An 18,867-nucleotide genomic window follows, 5' to 3' on the forward strand; every position below is an offset into this window, starting at 1 on the left:
AATTTAGGCTGTTCTTGTTTGGAAAGAGTACAGAAGAGAATATCCTATTTTATGCTCGACTTGATTTCATTAACAATATTATACAATTATTTTCGCAGTCAGTATTTTAACTTTCAATTAAAATCCTTCTTCCATTTTTGTTAATGTAGCTAAGTAGATAGATGTCAACATCTACATATCATTTGAATATACTCTCTTGCTTAGCTGGCATTTGATTATTTAGTGATTTTATTTTGTTTTCACTTTTATTTCTTATTTATTATTACTCTATATTTTCAACAAAAGCTATTAGTCTAGATGCCAATGAATATACTTTTTTTTGATATATCAGAGATCCAGATCCAAATTTTAATTTCATCCAATTTGAAATTTGCATTGAATTTTAACTGCACAATGGACTGCAATTGGATACCCATCTTAAAACATGATGTTATTGGGATTCTAGTTTGGAAATGTATGGAATAGATTTTAACTATGGAACAGTTACTAACCTACTCACTAAAATATCATATGATTAGCATTAGAAACATATGATGTGCAACTTTTCGATTATTTGAAGGAAATCTTGTTTTCAGGTATTTTGATCGATTCATTCATGAAATACAAAGATCTATCTGATCTGGAGGATTATTTATTTTTGATTTTCTTTTGCCATGTATGCAATGGCTCATCGGTATTATGAAACTGATGTTCCAAAGCCTTGATTAGTTTCCATGAAATATGAGTTATAGAAATGCGCATCAGAGAAATGGTCCTTTTGGGCCCACCTTGATGCTTATCTACGTTCATCCCATTTTCCAGCATTAGACCTGTATCCCTCTACCTCTTTTATATCCAAGTACCTGTCAGAAACCTTTTAAATACTCTAATTGTAGCTACCACCACCACCCCATCTCACAGTTTGTTCCAGATATTCACTACTCGTTGTGTGAAAATCTTACCCATCAGATCTCCTTTGAATTCCTCTCTCACCTTAAACATGTACCACATAGTTCTAGACTCCCTTGCCTTCCGGTAAAATATTCTGATTATCTATCTGATCTATGCCCATCAAAGATTTTATAAACCTAAATAAGGCCACCCCTGAGCTTCCTACATTCCTGTGAGAATAAATCCAGTCGATCTAAACTCTCCTTATAACGACAGCCCTGCATTCCAGATGACGTCCTAATTAATCTCCCCTGTACCGTTGGTCTCTCTGCACATCAATGCTCTTTAGGGCTTTGCCATTCACTCCATATATCCTACCAGAATTTGACATCTCAAAGTGCATTACCTAACACATGTCTGGATGAGGTTATATCTGCCACCACTCCACTCAACTTTCCAGTTGAGCTATTGTCTGCTGTATCTTGAAACAAACCTCTTCATTATCTGTGACTCCACCAATTTTTGTGTCATGCTATGGATAAAGCAATCTTTGTGTGGGTGGGCAGACAGCAGAGGATGAGTAACCTTTCTATCAGTCCTTCTCCAATAACCAGCCCTTAACCCTTCAATCTTTCCATAAAATATTGCCCTCTCTTTAATTTCATTTTCTTTCCAAAGTCATTGAGTGTTGTACTTCCAAATACTTATCTGTCTTCTTCAGAACTCCCTGGTTCATTTCACTTGAGTCACTTACCTACCTACCACTGTGCTGAACAAAATCATTGATGATGTGTTATTGTGACTCATGTAATCTATCCGTCCAGTTCTTATCAACATGTAAAGCCTTTAATAAGGTTAATCACACTATGCCCCTCCAATTAATTTCCATTCATATCCATTTTGATGAGATTTTTCTGCCAGTTTCATTCTTATCATTCATCCATTCATCTTCAGGGGGGAAAAATTCTCATGCCAACAATATTCCCTTAACTGTTCCGTAAGGATCTATTTGTGACCTATGTGAGTTTGCCATCATTGACTTTTGGCAACATTATGGAGAACACAGCTTCCACATACCCTGCTGTGTCGTACTATCCCATTTCAACTCCTCTTAGCCTCTAAATGGTAGGCTGTTTGTTAACCATGCAGTACTGAGTGAGCAGGAATTTTGTGAATTATATTTTGGGGACACTGAAACCATTTTCTTTGGTGTCGACTCATAGTCAACTACCTCAGTTGAACGAGATCTTATACAACCATTGTGATGAAGTGTGGGCCACAACTCTTGACCATTACTTGCTCTGTCTCTTTGTGCCTCTGAGGCATTCCTGTCTGTGCTCAACTGCTGCTGGAACCCTCATCTATGTCTTTGTTAACTTTAGACTGAGGTCAAGTCCTGTTCAGGACTCCTATGACTACTGACCTACAATGACACAGTTGTCATTGGTGGAATGTTGAAATGTGGGGATGGTGACGAGGAGATGCATTTCTTTCCATTGGCACCATGGCACCACTGCAGCTCAATGATGCAGCTGGTGGAGCTGCTGTCTCACAATGCCAGAGACCTGCGTTTGGCCCTGACCTAGTGTGCTATCTGTGTGGAGTTTACATGTTCTTTTATGACTGGATGGGTTTCCATTAGGTGCTCCAAAGAAATGCAGGTTTGTAGGTTAATTGACTGCTCTAAATTGCCCCTAGTGTGTAGGGAGCGCAAAAGAGGGACAGCAGAGAACTGGTGTGGACTCAATGGGCTGAATTGGTGTGGACTCAATAGGATGAAGGGCCTGTTTCTATGTTGTATCCTTCAATCAATCACTCAAAACCATCCTTTGTAATATCTTCCAGTGCCAGACGTGTAAGAAGTTGGAGCAGCAATAGATTTCATGGCCACCACTGACACTGTTAAAAATCTGTGCCAAAAAATGGTGCAGCATCCTTACGCATCCTCCATCAAACAGAAAGCTAAAGCCTGAAATCACTTCCCTTTAGCATTGCAGCATTCCTGAGAAGAAGTACAAGTTGATTGACAGACATATTCAGCAGAAGTATCAGAAGATCCATCTTGGTTTCTTCCTGATATCTGCAGCTTTATAAAAGGCAGTCTCCAGACAATTCCATTCACTCCATATGATTCAGAGAAACTGCTGAAAGTACTTTCCCCATTTTACAATGTTCCTAGTTTAGTTTAGATTAGTTTAGTGGTACAGTGTAGAAACAGGCTCTTCAGTTCACTGAGTCCGCACTGAACAATGAACACCCGTAGAGTAGTTCTAGCCTACACTTTAGGGACAATTTACAGAGGCCAATTACCTACCAACCTGCACATTTTTGCAATGTAGGAGGAAACCGGAGCACCTGGAGAGAACCCACGCGGTCACAGGGAGAACATACAAACTCGAGACAGGTGGCACCCGTAGTCAGGATCATACCCAGGTCTGACGCTGTGAAGCAGCAACTCTACCGCTGCACCACTGTGCTGCTCAAACAGAACAATGCCAGTCCTTTAGCAGCTGTGGGCCTCTAAATTCTCTGCATTAGTTCCTTCCAAATAATTACGTATGGCAAGCAGAAATTTGTCTTGCTGCACTTCTGTGTGGTGGATGAAAATCAGAATTCAAATCCTTTGACTGCAAACAAAAGTAAATGACACTTTTAAATTAAACGTGCAGTAAAATATATTTTTTTCAAATGCAGTGTACCAGATATGATGGAGCTCTAAATTATTTGCAGCTCTCATTTCATTGCAGTCTATTTGGCATAATGATTAGATGTTAGATGTTACAGAAGAATGTAGGATGGAAAACAGACACCAACCCCACATCAGTAATTGAGAAATTTAAAAAATGCTGCACATCGAAACACTGAAGTACATTCGCTGTGCTCTCTCTATCCCTCTTCTTCTTTTAGAGTCATAAGGTTATACAGCACGGAAACAGGCCTTCGACCCAACCAGCCCATGCTGACCTAGATGTCCCATCTATACGAGTCCCACCTGTCCGCATCTTCCCCATGTCCCTCTTAACCTTTCCTATCCATGTACCTGTCCAAATGTATATTAAATTTGATCTCTGCGATATCAAACAAACATTTCTATTTCACTTTCACTTTTCAAAAACGTCAGTCTGAAGAAGGGTTTCGGCCCGAAACGTCGCCTATTTCCTTCGCTCCATGGATGCTGCTGCACCCGCTGAGTTTCTCCAGCATTTTTGTGTACCTTCGATCTTCCAGCATCTGCAGTTCCTTCTTGAACATTTCTATTTCTATTTCTGATGAAAGATCAACTTGTTCCTCTCTCCACAGATACAGCCTGACTTGTTGAGTATCTGCAATTTTTTACATCTCCTTTATTCAAAGGTGTGCAGTCCCACTAACACCCAGAAATTGTCTGCTACACTGCACACCTTTGAATAACATGCAACATTTCTGTTTGTCACAAGTGATTCACACAAAAGTATTTTGTTTGGAAACCAGTTCCTGGTCATTTCATATATATAACTGTATAATTCAGGACCTCTATATGTTAACTTGTACACTCCTGAGGCCGTCAATAGTCTCTGCAGAGCGTCTGTCGGAGTTGGAAATCAGTCCTGTGATCAATGCAGCTACAGTGGATAGGACTGGTGCAAGCAACAGCGTGACTGTTGCGTTTGTACCTGTTATCTATCTATATCTATATATCTATATATTACTAAAACTCTCATCTTGTTTCTATATATATTTGTTTGCCCGGTTTGTACCTATATTTCCGCAACAACGGTACACGATAGCACTACAATTTTTGCACCACCTTACTCACCATTGTCCTGTGATCGAAATTAAACAAGTTTCGTTCAGATTGATGGCATATTGTACGTTATTGACGTTTAAAACTTTTTAAAAAATACATTTAAAAAACTTGCCATGCCCGTCAGCAGTGTACCACTCCTCAATGACATCATAATGGGATCTCAATTACATAAACTGCCCGTCAGCAGTGATCCCCCCACAAGGACATCACAATCAGATCTCATTAACATATTTTCTGCCCCTCAGCAGTGTTCCACCCCACAATGACATCACAATAGGACCTCATTTACAAAAACTTTGTTTTTAAAACCAGGTGACGAGTGGGGGAAGCAGGGAGGGAAAGGGGTTATGGAGGGAGGGAGTGGCTGAAGGTAGGATAAAGGAGAGGGAGGGAGAGGTGAGGGAGGGAATGGGGGAGGAGAGGGGATAGAAGAGGAAGGATGAAGAGGAGGGGGAGGGAGAGCTGGGGATGAGGGGAAATGAGCCGTGCCTGCGCAGTTGGGGGCTATGGGTGATTGGTGGAACATTACATTGGGGGAACGGTTTGCTTTGGGTTGTGGAATATTGCGTTGGAGAATGGGTTGCGTGGGGGACCAGGCCTCCCGTGTGCCAGGGACCCAACGGGTCCCACTTGGTCTAGTATCTCTATACTTATAAAACTATGATCTTGGATGTGTATTTATTTGTGTGTGTGTTTGTGTATAATCACATCTTCGTGAAAAAACGACGTGGTAACGGTAACATTTTTACATATTCTGGTAGACATTTTCCCCCTGGAGTCCAAAACACCTTATCTGAACATTTCATGCTTTATTTCTTGAGTTATTAATGAAAATGTTCAAATATCTGACAAAACTTTGAATTGACTGTCTTTCGCTGAGGACGTCACAATGGGTCTGCGTGCCTTCTTCCTCGCACCTCGAGTGACGTCACCGCTCCCTCCTCCCCCCCACCACTCCCTCCTCCTGATAGCCACTAGGGGCGCCGCAATGATGGCAGCCTCTGCCTACAATCTGTCTGTTTTTCCGTCATTTTTTAATTTTTTGTCAGTTTTAAAAGTTTGTTTTGGAGATGTCTTTAGCTTTTCTATGTGGGGGATGGGGGTAGGGTAAGGGGAAACCGTTTCCCAGTCACTTCCTGGCGAGGTCGCAACTATTCTCCGTTTCACGTCCTCGCACCCCTCCTCGCGGCCTACCACCTGGATTGGAGCGGCCTTTCTGCTGGGGACCCGAACCAGAGCTTCAGCAGCGGCGGCGCAGCACTGGATACATCGATACATGAGTGGGAGGGAGTGGGAGGGAGTGCTGGGGAATGAAGGAGGATAGGAGTAGGAAGAGGGATGGTGAGGTAATGGAGGAGGTGAGGGGGAAGAGAGAGATGGGGAGGGAGGGGTGAGGGGAGGAAGCAGAGGAGGGTTGGTGGGTAGAAGGAGGATAATGGAGGAGGGGAATAGGGGACTTAAGAGGGAGAGTGTGATGCATTCACATTGATCTTATATTTTACGTTATTGCCATTTTAAACTTTAAAAATGTCGCAGTCGTGCTCCCACTTGCCTGCCGCGCCTGCACAGTTGGGTGAGGGTTGCCGTGACTCGCGTCACAATGGGCATTTCAGGCGTCACAATGGGAACCCATCAGCTGTGCCTGTGCAGTTGGGGGCTATGGGTGAGTGGTGGAATATTGCGTTGGGGGAACGGGCCCAACGGGTCCGCACTTGGTCTAGTTTTCCTTAAATGCTGTTCCCAGATTATTGGGGTCAGGTTTTTGTAGTTATTTATCCCAGTTATAAGATAGAATTATTTTGCTGCTGCATGTGATGCTTTGTACGTAGTTTCAGAGGAAAAAATCTGGAATGTCATTAAAGAAAATAATAATTCATTGCCTCATGCAATTAAGTGCACCTGGCAAAGCAGTGTTTTAATTATTAACTCCTGGCAACCTTGGTAACAATGTACAATAGCAACAGTATGACATTCCTGTCACCTATCTTTACAAGGGATTAATGATGGGAATTATGTCAGATTACATATTCCAGCATTTATATCAGGGTTCAAATTCCAGCAGTGGATAATGGCAGAATGTCAGCAATTGGTTCCTTGCTAAGTTTCCATCTTGCTTCCTACTTTCTGCTGGCTAAAATTAGCAGGAAATCCAGGCCAACATATTGAAGCATTATGATGTTACATCAGTGCCATGAAAATTATATTTGTGATCCTCGTAAACTATTTCAATCCTGAAAGTGTTCTTCCATTTCCTGATCGCTGGGCTATGGCAAATATCAAGATTCTTTATATCTACACATAACATCTACTTTTACTAGAATAAAATAAAATAGTTCTTGGCTCAAGCTGGGAACAGATTATGTTGCTTTCAACAGCACGAGGATGTGCCTTTAGATTCAAAACAGTTGAACAGCCTCTGGAAATGTGCCAAGTTACAGCTGGCTGTTTTTCATTATACTAAATATATGGAGAAATTCTGGATGCCACAATATGTTTCCTCTCGCCCTGTTAAGCCACAATTGAGGTAGCATGGTAAATATTCCACTACTAATCTTTCAAAGCTTCACATTATTCCCATCTAACAGCGGGACACAAGTATTACTGCCAATTCAAAGTGGAACTAATCTTTTGTTAGCATTTTGAAAGGTAAACTCACAATACAACAAAAGCAACCTGCATGATGCATGTCTATTTACTCACAGACAAACTGAGTTTAGGGGTGAAAGCTTTGCTTTCTTTCTTTTCATGTAAACCAGTTTCTCATCATTGCTTCTCTATTTTCAGACCAAAGTATTAAACGATTGGAGAGCACCTAATTTTCGGCATTTCCAACAGCCTGTGCTCAGTCTCCTTTAACTCGAGGTTAGTGGGTGCGGATGAAGTTGGCGCTCTCTCTTTGCCTTTCTTCCTCCACTTGCCACTAATTTTCTCAGTGACCCACTCACACCCTTGTGCTCATGTACACTCAGTTTTTTTCTCTCACACAGAGAGTCATAGTGTCAAACAGCACAGAAACAGGCCCTTCACCGCAACTCGTCAATACTGACCACGATGCTCCGTCTCAACTAGTCCCATTTACCAACATTTTGCCCATATCCCTCTAAATCCTTCCTCTCCATGCAGCTGTCCAAGTGCCTTTTAAATGTTGTAATTGTACCTGCCTCAACTACTTTCTGTGGCAGTTCATTACATGCACTCACGAACCTCTGAGTGTTAACATTGCCCCTCAGGTTCCTATTAAATCTTTACCCTCTCACCTTAAACTATGTCCTTTAGTTCTTGATTCCCCGACCTTGGATAAAAAACTGCATTCACCCTATCAATTCATTCTCTTGTTCAAAATCACAGACCTATAGCACACATTATTTACCAAGCTTCCACTTTTTGAAGAAGTAGATTGTGGCATCTCAACATGTTCACCTTAGATTGGTTGTTAATTCATGAATAAAAACAAAAAACTGTTGAAAATGCACAGCAAATCAGACAGCATCAGCAGAGAATTACCATTGTGAGTCCATAATCTTTCAATAAAACTTGGACATCATGGAAATAAAGTATGTGTTAGAGTGGAAATAAGCAAGGTAACGGAGAACAAAAGGGAAGATCTGTGATGGAGTGGAGGGCAAGAGAGAATGAATGACATAAGTGGTGGTCACTTATGGATTGTGAATATCAAAAGGGATGCCGATGGAGATCTAGTTATCAGGAGACAAACCTATCTATCTATATCTTTTATCTATCTATCTATCTATATTACTAAAAATCTGTTCTTGACCGGTTTTGGCGATCTGTGCTGCGATTTCCGAGAGAACGCCGCCACCTACGGCCGTCATTTTTGGCCACCTCGCTCAGAGCCCCCCTCCGCCGCATGTGTGCCGAGGATTTTTCCAGTCGATGAAAAATGACAGAGATATTAATGATTTTACAAAATTCCCCATTCTCTCTGCTGCCCCCGTTGGCGGCAGGGGGGATGGACTATAAAACCAGGAAGTGGTGTGCCTCAATTAGTCTGCAAGCTGGAGGAAGGCAGAGGGTCACGTTTCTCTGAGCTGTGAATAACACTGAACACATGTCCACACAACTGTGAGTAAATACCCTTAATGTGGTTTGAAAATGAAAATATGGTTAAAGTAAAAAAGCACTGCCTGCAAATGGTTGTTTGGGGGGTTTGGGTTGAAATAAAAAGGCACTCTCTCTCCTCTCCCCCCCCCCCCCTCCTCTCCCCCCACCCTCTCCTCTCTCCCCTCCCCTCCTCCCCCCCCCCCGCTCTCCTCTCCCCCCTCTCCTCTCCCCCCTCTCCTCTCCCCCCTCTCCTCTCCCCCTCTCCTCTCCCCCCTCTCCTCTCCCCCCTCTCCTCTCCCCCCTCCTCTACTCTCCACTCCCCCCCTCTCTCTCGCCCCTCTTTTTCTCCCCCTCCTCCCCTCCATCCCTCCCCCACCGTCCCTCCCCTAAACCCCCCTCCCCTCCACACACCCCTCCCCCCTTCCCTCCCTGCTCCCCATCTCTCCCCCTCCCCTCACCTCTCCCCCTCCCCTCACCTCTCTCCCCCTCCCCTCACCTCTCTCCCCCTCACTCTCACCCTCTCTCTCTCCTCCCCTCCACCCCCACCTTTCCCCTCTCACCCACCGTCCCTCTTCTCCTCCTCGCCACCCCCCTCTCCCTCTTGCCCCTCTCTCTGTGTCTCTGCCCCTTCTCTCTCTGCCCTCCCCCTCTCCCCCCCCCCCCCTCTCTAGATGTGACTGCAAGTTGGGGGCTATGCGTCAGTAGATAGGGTGGTTATGGGGTAAAAGGAGCAAATTAATAATATTAATATAATATCAAGGGGGGTAATTAGCGTGAGTGCGGGGGGGGGAGGGGGGGATAGTTAGTGTGTGTGACGCTGCATGCCGCCTCCCCCCCCACAACCGCACGTTGGGGGAACAGACCCAAAAGGTCTGCACTTGGTCTAGTACATAACTAAAACTCTGATCTTGTGCTCTTCTGGTTTGTGTGGTTTTTCTATTTGCGCAGAAATGGTACACGATAGCGCTACGATTTTTCGCCACTGGACTCACCTTTTTCCTATGCTGCAAGTGCAACAAGTTTTGTTCAGATCGATGGTATATTTTAAAAGTTATTAAGGTTTAAAAATCTTAAAAACCACGCATGCGCAGATTGGTCTCTTTTCCAGTCAGTCAGCGGCACGCAGATTGGTCTCCTCGCCTGTCAGTCAACGTCACAGCCGGAACAGCAACGCCCCTTCCTGCACCGCGGCCTCTCCCGCCTCGCTCACAAACTCCTCTCTCCGCTCCTCACAGTAACTTGTCTACCGTCTCCCCCACCATCGGTGGTGGCCGCTGTGGGGGGGGTTCAGTGGAGGCCCTGGTCCCGTCTCTCTCTCACTCACTCACCACTGTTTCCCTCCCGCCCTCTGCGGCAATGACGGTCCCGTCTACCCATCTCCCTGGGTGAATGGCTGCGACCGTCCGTCTCCTCCGCCGCCGCCGCTGCTGCGGTAACTCACCCTCACGGCCCTCTCGGAGGAGATCTTCTCCACCAGCTCATCGAAACTCGTGGTGCCCACCGTGACGACCCCCCCCCCCACACACAAATACAACACATAGAGCAAAGATAAAAATACCAGAGTGCAGAAAATATTTTACAGCATTGTAGCATTAAAGTTACAGAGAAAAAGTCCAATGGCCACAATGATGTAGATTGGAAGATCTACATTGTAGATAAGATGGCAGAGGAGGAAGAAAGATATGGGGAAAGAATCATGGCAATAGATGAATTGAGAGGTTTGTGTAGACGCCCCTGTCCCACAATGCGAGTTTACCCAAGAGCTCTCCCGAGTTTAAAAAAAAAATCTAACTCGTGGTAAGTACGTAGAATGTACGTAGTGGGTATGTCGGAGCTCGTGGATGTCACATAGCGGCTCGTAATGCTAACGGCAGGTACTCGGGAAACGCGGTAACTTGTGACGTTTTTTCAACACTGTGAAAAATGTCCAAGAGTAAAAAAATACTCGTGATGAAGTACCACGAGTTTGATATTTTTTTACACAGGAGAGCTCTTGTGTAAACTCGCATCGTGGAACAGTGGCTTAAAAAGGAGGTTATGATTAGCTCCTGGGGAGATAGTGAGGTGAGCAGTTAAATTACGAGAGGGCAACGGTTGAGCTTGCAATGCAGTGTGTCTTGAGATTCAGATACAGTTGTTATGTCTGTCACAAGATGCATGTTATTACAAGAAGATTTACCGTGGTGAGCAACCTCACTTCTACCCCCCAACCCTATTTCATCATCTACAAGGCACACGTCAGGAGCAAAATGCAATGCTGTCCACCTACCTGGATAAGTACAATGCCAATGACTCTGAAGAAGTATGGAACAATCGGGGCAAAATTAACCTGCATGATTTGCACTCTGTAAACCACACCATAATTATATACCACCTAAAATATGCACTGTACCTACTTGGACACACAAGAGACTTAACAGCAAAAAACAATATATTGGAGGAAATCAGTGGGTCATGCAGCATCTGTGGAGGGAAATGGAAAGATGACATTTTAGGTCAGGACCTGGTTTCAGATTCTGGTCAGATGCGCAGATGCTGCCTGACCTGCTGAGTTCCTTTAGCTATTGTTTTTGTTTTTTGTTCACTTAGTTACTTGCTTTGGCTGTTCTGACAGTATCTTCCAATTGCAATATCTACCATCAAGAAGAGCAAGAGTAGCATATGCACGGGTCCACCACCACCAGCAGGATCCCCTCCCAGTTGCACATTCTGAATTTGAAATATGTTGCCAGCTATTCATTGTTGCTGGATCTAAATCTTCTATCAATGGCATTGTGGGAGTTTAATCCCACAAAGACGGTTCAGATGGTTCAAAAAGACGACTTAATATCTTCTCAAATTCAAATAAAAATGGGCAATAAATGCTGACTTTTCTCATTGCTGTCTATAGTTGACCCTGAAAATGAATTAAAATAATAATTTTCAGATTCATATTCAACTGCCTGGGATACCTTTAACTCACACCAAAGCACGTCTTGCGTGTGCTGTGAAGACCTATGTCACTCATGAATTTATGCAGACATGTTGGAAAGTTCAACTGTGAGCTGCATGTCATGGAAAGCCATTGCAGAAGACCAACCCCATGAGTGCATTCATCCAAGTGACATAGACATTATAATCCATGTCATTTTGATGAAGGTTTGGCAGTGGATAGCGCCTACATGGATTTAGGTAAGGCTTTTGATAACATCCCTCATGGTAAGCTGATCCAGAAGATTAAGATGTATGGGATTCACAATAGTTGAATGGATTTAGAACTGGCTTATTCATTGAAGGATGAATAAGGGTGGTGGGGCCGGGAAGCATTGCCAGGGGTGGTGGTGGAGGCAGATATGATAGTGGAATATAAGAGACTTATAGATAAGCATATGGAAGGACATGGAATAGAGAGATATGGATCATGTACCAGCAGATGAGATCAGTTTAACTTGGCATCATGTTCGGCACAAATATCGTGAACAGATGGCCTGTTTCTGTGGAGCACTGTTCTGCGTCTTTGTCTTTGAAATTCGTCTAAACAAAAATTATTCTTATATTAATTCAGTTGCATAGCGCACATAAACATACATTACATAAACTCTAAATTGCAAACACTGTCAAATAACATTTCTCAGCTATTTTCATTTAAAATTATACGATGGTTCAAAAAAAAGTGAAACTTTATTCTGAAATCTGGTTTTTATTTAAGGATATTTTTCCAAAAAGTACCCAACGCATTAAGGACATCGCTTGTTCTTTTATTTTAATTTTGTTCTTCGTTTTAGGCCAATTCTCTAAGTAAATTGAAAATAAACATGTTTGCCTGAATTTTCACTGGGGTTCTCCTGATCTTCAATTGAATCCTCAGAGAAATATTATAAATTGTTCGTTTTTTTGCATTAGTTCGGCAGGTGCTTTGCTTATCTTCCCCCAATGTGATTGTGGTAGATTGGAGGAATTACAGGAGATTAATTCTGTTCGCCTGTAAATCCTGATCTGGGTTTACTGTTTGGCAGTACAAAGTGAGTGTGATTCAACTCTACAAAGAGCACATTATCAAAAGGAGATGCTTCCAGATCAAAAGTGCAGACGGTAAGCTTCTGAAATTGGCAATGAAATTATTCATTAAATCTCAAATTGATACAGTAGATAACTTCAGGTGTATAATTAATTTCTACATAGTGAGTAACAAAGTGGACAGGGTTAACAAGAGGAAAAAATTGAAAAAGCACAGAGGATACAACATATTGTATTTCATAGTCAACGTTTCAGAATTTCAAAAGTTCTGATGAAAGGTCATCAATTTGAAACCATAACTTTGTTTCTCCCTCATCACATGCTTCCTGGCCTGCTGCATATTTACAGCATTTTATGTTTGTGTTTGTATTGGAAAACATTTAATAAGTTTTGATACAAAAAGGTATTATGACAGCAGTCCCAATACTTGTTTCAGAGTTATACCTGCTGATGATTTGTTCAGTTGGACTCTGAAGGATCAAAAATAACCTTTTGAATTGCCATTGCATATCTTTTAGACACAGTCAGATTCTGGGCTCTGCAATTACCTTATTCTTTTATAACGGAACTAGTTTAAACAGAATACCTCTCTGCATCTGCTGCTTCTGCAGTAATCAGCTTTGCAGCTCGGAAAATGTGTGGCTATTTCCTGTCAGAATCTTGTCAACAAGAGGGCTCATCTCCTGCTACTAACCATGCCAATTTTAAGAGTCAAATCAGGTCATAGGACTGACAACAAAACAATAAAATTCTAATTTGCAGCAGCATAACAGGCTTGTAAACACAATACACATGGATAAAATATAATAAACAGATATTCAATAAATTGTAAATTAGAACTTGGGGCGGCACAGTGGCGCAGCGATAGAGTTACTGCTTTACAACATCAGAGACCCGGGTTTGATCCCAACAATGGGTGCTGTCTGTATGGATTTCTTACATTTTCCCTGGGTTTTCTCCAGGTACTCCGGTTTCCTCCCATAATCCAAGGACATGCGGGTTTGTAGGTTAATTGGCTTCTGTAAAATATGAATTGTTCCTGGTACTTAGGATAGTGCTAGTGTACGGGGTGATCACTGGTCGGCGTAGACTGATTGGGCCGAAGGGCCTTTTTCCACTCATTCCACTCGTTGAAAGAGACAGGTTTACTCAACACAGGGTGAAAACCCCCTCGGGGTTGGGGTTAATCATAAACCTTGAGGTTGTGTAAGGATTCATGAGGTTTGTGAGATTTTATTAGAATAACTTTGCTTGGATGAAAAAAATCTTAAACTGATAAAAGTTTTATTTTCAGCATGCTACCTACCCAGCAGTCATAGAGTCATACAGCACGTAATCAGGTCTTTTGGCCCATCTCACCCATGCTGAGTTGTTGCTGAGTCCAAGTCCTAGAATGCAAGGAAACCCCACTGCCTTCTGAAGGGCAGTTAGGGATAAGTTTTTACATGTCAGCCTTGACAGCTAGTCCCAGATCCTGAAAATGAATAAATTAAAAAGTCAGCATTTGTAACCTGTGATCAAGCTTTTCCCTTTTCCCTTTGAGAATAGGGAAGATTCAAACAAGAGGACATGACTTCAGAATTAAGGGACAGAAGTTTAGGGGTAACATGAGGGGGAACTTCTTTACTCAGAGAGTGGTAGCGGTGTGGAATGAGCTTCCAGTGGAAGTGGTGGTGGCAGGTTCGTTGGTATCATTTAAAAATAAATTGGATAGGCATATGGATGAGAAGGGAATGGAGGGTTATGGTATGAGTGCAGGCAGGTGGGACTAAGGGAAAAAAGTTGTTCGGCACGGACTTGTAGGGCCGAGATGGCCTGTTTCCGTGCTGTAATTGTTATATGGTTATATGGTTATATGGATAGACAAGTGACAGATAAGTGGTGTATTGAACAGATGGGGGGTGTAAGGTTTTTGACACTGTAAACATGGTAAAATGGGAAGTCCACTCTCACCATGTGGTCTTTTGAAATGTTCTATCACCTTCACAATATCTTTCACCACATTCCTCTTCCCCCTGTAAGAGGTGCTGGCTGGTTTTGATCAGAGCATGTTAGCAACTCACGAAGCTGGGCCGCACTCAAAAGAGAAAGTCACTTATCACTACCTGGATGTTGAAATAATGATAAGTAGGCAGCGTGGCTTCAGTGAGCCGCCTACCTCTCACTGAATGGGTGTGGGTGATTTCTATGTGTCGTTTCACGAGCTATCATATTTAACCTCCTTATGTCTTCCATTTGCTGACTTTAAATGTAATGCACTTTTGTTCTGTTACAGCCGCTGTTGAATACTTCCTGCAATACATGCTCGCTGATTTCTGTAACATCCAAGACTTCTCTTTACAATTCAGCTATCCAAGCATAACAATAGCTGAATTGCTGATGGATCAGTTTCATGTTAGGTCCATCAACATAACAGTGTAGTCCATGTGGTTTCAGGTCATGGCTTAAATCTGACTAGATGCAAGCAATCCCTGCAGAGCTACCTGGCTGAATATTAGCATGCAAAAGAAACTTTAGTTCAGCCATTAAATCTTAATAGTACAGATTTATTACCCTGTGTCAAACCTTTTTGCCATTTATACTCTGATGTCTAATAAGTATATATACTCTCAATCTCTTTTTTGTTGTCCCTGTCTTTAATTTCTCAGCTGACTAACTATGGTGGCCTTTACATTTTCTGTAGGCAATAGCCATCCAGTTTGTATTTGAGCTGGAACTCACATAAGGACATATTATGTACTTTTTTAATCACAGATCAATCATGCTACATCTACGATGCTTCAATTCACTAACCTTGCTATCTGGTGCAAGTGCAAAGTTAATTGACAATTACAAATTGCATGGTAGCTAATCACTATTTCTGCCAAGCTTACGAAAGATAAACATGAGATTGGAAAAGTTGTATTACATGGGGGATTGTGAAAGAAATAAATTATTCTGTGTAAATTTGCAGTCATATTCACTGCACAAAAAGAAATATGTTCACAAAATGGCATTAGCATTTATCAGATTGATGTCTTGCAACTGTTAACTAAATGCAGGCTCATGATAATGTTATGAACAATGATGTCAGTTATAAAAAACATGAAAATATTTGAACAACATTAACATCGTTCAACTCATTTATTTTTAATAAAGCATTAATAGTGTACTTTTCCAAAACAAATAAGCAATGGAAATGTATTTAACCTCTATGATAGGTTATTTCTGTTGTTCGCCGTAGAAGCACGACACCTGACAATTACATTTTAGGAAGATTCCTTTACTCCACCACGCTTTATTCCATACATAGCCCTGGTTTATTCATCGGGATCCATTTCTTGAACATTTTTTGCATGAATAAATTTACATAATCAAGCTTGATCTTGACAGATGCTATCAAAAATAATGTTACCTAAGGGCCATTATTGTTTTACATCAACGACATTCTAATAACGGATGCAATTAGTTGTCCCACAAGGAATTGGGCTTAAGAATGTGAGTGATATAATAGTGGAAAAGTAATTTCACAATATTGTTTTATTTATTTTCTACATTTGATGTCCGCATTTCTCCCCACTTTATCTCTACATTATGATGGATGAGTGTAAGCTGAGACTTTCCATCCATTTTCTATTCCTCTGTGCATCTCCAAACAATATGTAAAGTTCAGGAATTTGCATCAGTGAATGTATGTCAGATTAATATGTTTTTGTTGTTGAAAGGTTTCTTTTGTGTCGCAGATGCATAACAAACTTACAAACATATTTGTCAAAAAAAGTCTTCAAAGTTTATCTTTCACATGAGTGGAGGTAAAAAATATCAACTTTCCACTACCTGTCTCTGAAATTTTTTTTTTCATTGTAGCACTGATACAATGTTCTTCTTGCTGTTGGAACATTGTATCTGATATATCTAATGTGTAAATTATATCCCAGTTTTGTAAGTAAGAAATGTAGCCTCCATTATAATCTATATAACTAAAAGTCTCATCTTGACCACTTCCTGCCTGCGCTGTATATTGATTTTAGAATAAACGCTACCATATATCGCTATTTTGGCCATCTTACTCACAGTACTCCTCCGCTGAGGCAGCCCCGAGGATTTTTCTGATCGATGAAAATTAAAAAAGTTCTGAGTGTTTAAAAATCTTGAGATCAGCTGATTGGCCCTCTCGCCTGTTATTCACCACTATGAAGGTAACGCCCCTTCCGGGGGGGGGGGGGGGGACTATAAAACCCCGGATGCCTGGACATGAGTCAGTCACTCTGGAAGATCGTGAGTGAGAGTCCACAACTGTGATTCTAAGCTGTGAATCAACTGAACTGTAAGTCTGCAATGTACTTGCAATAAATGATTTGTTAGCCCTTAATGACAATGCAATGAGTTGTTTGGCAATTTGGTGGCCTGCACTCTGCTTGAAATGCTATGAAATTGAGTTTGGTGGCCTGCACTCTGCCCGAAATGCTGTGAAATTGAGATTGGTGGCCTGCACTCTGCCCGAAATGCTGTGAAATTGAGTTTGGTGACCTGCACTCTGCCCGAAATGCTTTGAAATTGAGTTATGTGGCCTGCACTCTGCCTGAAATGCTGTGAAATTGAGTTTGGCAGCCTGCACTCTGCCTGAAATGCTGTGAAATTGAATTTGGTGGCCTGCACTCTGCCCGAAATGCGGTGAAATTGAGTTTGGTGGCCTGCACTCTGCCCGAAATGCGGTGAAATTGAGTTTGGTGGCCTGCACTCTGCCTGAAATGCTGTGAAATTGAGTTTGGTGGCCTGCACTCTGCCTGAAACACTGTGAAATTGACTTTGGTGGCCTGCATTCTGCCTGAAATGCTATTTCAAGGAATAGCCGCGAGTGAACTGCCAGCCCACCAGCCCTGAGTGACTGAGCTGCCAGCCCGCCAGGCCTGAATGACTGAGCTGCCAGCCCACCAGGCCTGAGTGACTGAGCTGCCAGCCCAATAATCCATTCGGCCCACAATGTCCATACTAGCCCTCTGGAAACCAGTCCCTTTGGCCCACAACACCCATACTAGCGCTCCAGAAAGCCCCCCCCCCCCCCCCCCTCCACTGGCCACCAATATTGGAATTGGTGGAGAGGTGGAATTTTGTGTTGGGGGACCAGCCCTCCCGTGTGAACATGGGACCCAACGGGTCCCACTTAGTCTAGTTCAGATTTTAAAATATTGTATCAATGATGTGCTATTTTCTTTTTTAAACATTTGTTTGCATAATTCATTTGTGTGTAAGCATTTAAATGTTCCAGTCCAATAGCAATAGTTAAAAGACCCATTATGTCTCTGAAGCTTTCATTAGTTCACCAACAGCTGTCACGTTATAATAGGAGATATTTTGATATCTGTATGAGGGCATGGTATGGTGGCATCATTCCATAAGGCTGGCAATTTTTCAAATAACTTCATGACTGTAGTTAATTGGACAATTGAACAGGTATGGTAAGTTACCTACAAACCCATAAGTGAAACCATAATCTGTTGTTCTACCTGAGGCTACTTGATTCCTAATTAAAATAAGTGTACACCATTTCATGCAGCATTCACATTCTCATTCCTTGACTTGAACTGGGCCCTGTGATACAGTTAATTCATGCTGTCTATTTTCAAGTATGGAGAAGGTTCTCAAGAGTAAAACAGGGATCTCTGTGAATTATTACTTTCCTGATAAAGTGATAGTGTTTTGATAAGACGTTGCAAGCCGCTGATAGTTTTTTTTCTCCCGTTTATGGAAAGGGGCCGGTGCAGCACCAAGGTGATGCCACAGTGCACCTGCAACATTGTTCAGCCATGCCTCTGACTTTGACCCTCAGAGAAAAATGCATTCTGGGTTTGACATTTAAAAAATGGCCCTGAGGCATATCCTTGCTCACATGTGAGATGAAATAAGATTATCCTGAGTAAATGCTTACACAAGCATTTTACTCAAGGGTTCATATCAAAGAGATTCCTTTACTAGCTTACGTCTGCCTTTGTAACTGGATCTCAACTTGATCTTATTTAATGCACTGATGTACATTTTCAGTCATTATGTTGGCTATATTGTACATCAAGAGCACTCCTGAGAATTCCTAGGAATTGATCATTCTTATTTCTTATGTAGGTCTACTCATTATTCACTCTAAGCAGGTTGATATTGTGCACTGAACCATGAAT

At 42.2% G+C, this 18,867-nt stretch overlaps 1 protein-coding gene across 5 annotated transcripts in view; it reads left to right on the top strand.

Moving 5' to 3' along the window:
- The window catches only part of npas3 (neuronal PAS domain protein 3), an 831,055-nt gene that overhangs the window by 778,905 nt on the left and 33,283 nt on the right, over nucleotides 1–18,867 (top strand). The gene's annotated exons all lie outside the window — the stretch shown is intronic.

The sequence above is a fragment of the Amblyraja radiata genome, chromosome 9, assembly GCF_010909765.2.
Source record: "Amblyraja radiata isolate CabotCenter1 chromosome 9, sAmbRad1.1.pri, whole genome shotgun sequence".
In the NCBI taxonomy this organism is placed as follows: Eukaryota; Metazoa; Chordata; class Chondrichthyes; order Rajiformes; family Rajidae; genus Amblyraja; species Amblyraja radiata.